Below are 4,174 nucleotides of genomic sequence, written 5' to 3'. Positions count from 1 at the left end.
CAGGCCGGTGATAATACCCAGGAAAACTTGTGAGGCCGGCGTTAACTTGAACGTCCGGCCAAGTGAATGTTTAAATAAGAGAGGAGACCTATGAAACTGACACTCACCATAGAGGGGAAGAAAGCTGTGGGACTTATGGATTCTGGGGCAAACTGTAGTTTGTTGTCGGTAAAATTGGTATTTGGGGAATTTAAAACCAAAAGGGGTGACATTGTATAATAGTAGTGACTACTATGTGACCTGAGTGGTAATGAAATTAATATATAGTCATGTCGTTGTGATGTGGAAGTAAGTGGAATGGAACAGAATAGCTGTGTGTTCTGTCAAGAGAGCTGAGAAAGGAAGGAATGGTCTTGGCAAGAACACTGAACAAGAGTGCCTTGTGGGCATGAATGTTTTGTCTTTGCTATTTGAAAATGGGGAGTCACCAAAAATGTTAACGTGACGGCATCAGAGAAAGAGGGATTAAAGCTGAATATGGTGAAGTTTTGGATTGCTGTATGAGACTAGTTGGTCAAACTATGCAGGTTTGGCAGAGGGAGGATTTAGGATATGCTAGTTGCTTAAGACAACAGAATAGAAATGTCCCGTCAGGTAGCAGGAAACTAATTAAGGTATACATTAATAGCCTAAAAGGAAGTGCCAAGGAGTATGTATTTTTAGAGAAAGTAGCAGATGAGAGTAAAATATGTTGCCTCCGGGTGTCAGGTCTTGCCCAGTTTTTCTATATGTGAATGGGGCTTGGATATGTTTGTGTTGCTAATTGGTCTAAAGATAATGTCAGCATTGAAGCAGGCAGTATATTGGCCACGGTGCAACTTGGCATAGGGGAGTTTATGGAGGATGATGATAACGAGAATACTGAAAAACTATCAGAGGAGAACTTCAAAACCACAGACGGAAGTTGTTAGTAATGTCGATGAAAGTAACTTAAGTAAGTCGGATTTGTTAAGATTTGATAAGATACTCTACAAATATAAAGACTGTTTTAAGCTAAATGATTTAGACCTAGGTTTGATAAAGGGATGGGAACATTCCATTAGATTGTCCTGTGGGAAACCTATCAAATTACCGTATAGGAGAATAGCACCTACGTTAATCCCTGAGGCCAAACAGTTGCTTGATGACTCAAAGAAACGGGGTGTAATTGAAGAAAGTGCAAGTCCTTATGCAGCACCTATAGTTCCTTGTGAGGAGAAGGGGGAGGCTTAAGGTTGTGCATTGACTATAGAAAATTGAATGAAAAAACTTTAAAGGATGCATTTCCTCTTCCTAGAGTGGCGGAGTGTCTGGATTCGTTGGAAGGAGCCAAATACTTTTCCACTTTTGACCTTGCGCAGGGCTATTACCAAGTTTTGTTAAGGAAAGAAGATAGAGAGAAAACGGCATTTTCTGTACCATGGGGACACTTTCAGTATCGCAGGTGTCCAATGGGTCTGACAAACAGCCCAGCAACCTTTCAACGATGCATGGAGAATATTTTGGGGGATATGTTTTTTTAATTTTTAGTCATCTATTTGGATGATATGATATTATTTTCGAAGACCATTGACGAACACTTATTAAGATTGGAGGCATTGCTAGAGCGCATAAAGTCTTATGGGATGAAATTAAAGCCAAAGAAATGTCATTTTTTGCAGACATGTGTAAGTTACCTAGGATTTAGCATTAGTAATCAAGGAATAGGACCTGAGCTAAGTAAGATTGAAGCAGTGAAGAACTGGAAGAGGCCAGAAACTATTAAGGAAGTGCGAGCTTTTCTGGATTTGCAACATTTTATAGAAGATTTATTAAAAATTTTGCCATAATTGCCAAGCCACTCAATGAATTATTGAAAGGAGAAAAGAAAAAGAAATCCAGGTCAAAGTATTAATGATAAATGGACAGAAGATACGGAAATAGCCTTCCAGACATTGATAGAAAAATTGATAGCTTCCCCAGTACTGAAAGGGATAGAGTTTGGGAAACCGTGTACGTTAGAAATAGACCGAGTTTACGATGGACTTGGTGCTGTTTTGTCCCAATATAAGGAGGATAAGCTGCATCCTGTAGCTTATGCAAGTAGGTCACTGAAACCACACGAAAGAAACATGAAGAACTATAGTTCGAGGAAACTAGAATGTGTGCTTTGAAATGGGCTGTTACTGGAACATTTAAAAATTATCTTATTGGCACAAAGTGCATAGTGTATACTGACATGCCCCTTTTTGAGCAATCTCAGCACAGCAAAACTTGATCACACAGAACAAAAATGGGTAGCAGATTTATCGGTATTTGACATTGAACTTAAATTTAGACCAGGAAAACAAAATGTTAAAGCCGACATTCTGTCACGCAAGCCTAGAGAGGAGATGGCGATGAGTGAAGACGAAGAAGTATGGGTAGCTCCTCATGAGGACGCAAATTTTGTCTGTGCCATAAGTAGACATCAGATTTTAGAGTGGGAGGACGTTGTTAATAAACAGAAAGCTTGTCCAGTTTTAAAGATTGTAAGGAAATGGCTAGAAGGAGAAATCATTGAGTTAGAAAACATTAATATTAAATCTGAATTAGTTACGTGGAAAAAGATAAAGAAGTTCTTGATAAGAAATTATATTCTTTATAAGACTCATATGGATCAATTAGGTAATATGATTTATAGATTAGCCGTTCCTGTTCTTTTAAGAAGTAAGTGTTTAGTCGAAACTCATGATAAACTAGGGCATCAGGGTATTGATAGAACTTACAAATTACTGAACTCTAGGGTTTATTGGCCCAAACATGAGTGGATTTGTAACTGAGTTCATTAGAAATTGTGAAACTTGTTTAAGGGCAAAAGATGAAATTCCATATAGAAATACCATTCCTGTTCATGTTGAAACTTCTCAACCCATGGAAATTGTGGCGATAGATTTTTGTTCCGTGGAAAGATCAACCTCTGGAAAGGAGTATATTTTAGTTTTAAGTGACCTGTTTAGCAAATACGTGTGGGCATATCCAACGAAGGATCAGAAAGCGACAACAGTGGCTAAAATATTGGTGGAAGAGCTCTTTTATAAATATGGAATTCCTCAGCAGTTTCATACTGACCAGGGAAGAAATTTCGAAAGCGCTCTAATTAAGGAAATCTGTAAAGGTTTAATGTAAAGAAATCACGGACTTCTCCATCACCCTGAAGGAACGGTCAAGTGGAAAGAATGAATAGAACTCTGTAACGGTCTACTTAGAAGTTTGGAGGTAGGAGAAGAGGAACAAATGGCCAATGTATTTGCAGAGTTCAGTATTTGCGTATAACATAACACCTCACTCTATGACACAGTTTTCTCCATATTTCTTGTTGTTCGGGAGGGAATCTTGTATTTTGATCGAGAGCTGGGGGTATCTGGAAGACGTTTACAAATTTCAAGACGGAGACTGGTTACGACAGCAATGCAAAATGCAAAAAGAAGTTTGGGATTTGGTTAGAAGGAACACACAAAAAAACTGGGTATCTAAAGCAAAGCCTATGTTAACAAAGTCCAGAGAAAGTGATTTGGAGGTAGGACAAAAGGTTTTGTTACGAGAAAATAAAATAATCGGAAGAGCGAAACTAGGAGACAAATTCGGTAAGAGAAAGTGGGTAATTGAAGAAGTACTTAACAGGGACTGTGGTTTGTATAGAATTAGGCCTGAAGGAAGTGATGCTAAGTTATCCATCGAAGGAAATATTAACCGCTCGCTGGGAATAGAAAGGAATGAGGGGGAAGAAAATATTGATGATTTGGATACGGAAAATAATGATGATTTCGAAACCGCTGATATGGATGACAGTAGCTTAGCACAGCTACGTGCTGTCAAACGCTCGAATTGGCCAACATGGTAGACGGGGTTTCATATCGATTCTAATTACGAAAGCACCCAGGTCGAGGGTGATTTGTAAGGTCGAATCGATATGAACTTATAGCGTCTCTGTTGGCTGATTGGATAGCGTCACTGACTGTCCTGATTTCGTCCCCGTCCACTTGGACGGTGGTTCGATCCCCATGGGGGGTGGGGGGACGAAATTATCATCAATTAAAAAAATTCCCCTTCGGTACATATATGAAAATATATCATTTGGGAGGTAAAGTGAATTTAGATATTAAAGGACATTTGTAGCTTGAATTGATATATAAATGGATCACGGTTCGATGTGATAATTATTCATATATATATA

Source organism: Macrobrachium nipponense, chromosome 14, assembly GCF_015104395.2.
Source record: "Macrobrachium nipponense isolate FS-2020 chromosome 14, ASM1510439v2, whole genome shotgun sequence".
In the NCBI taxonomy this organism is placed as follows: Eukaryota; Metazoa; Arthropoda; class Malacostraca; order Decapoda; family Palaemonidae; genus Macrobrachium; species Macrobrachium nipponense.
This window is presented reverse-complemented; position numbering follows the sequence as displayed.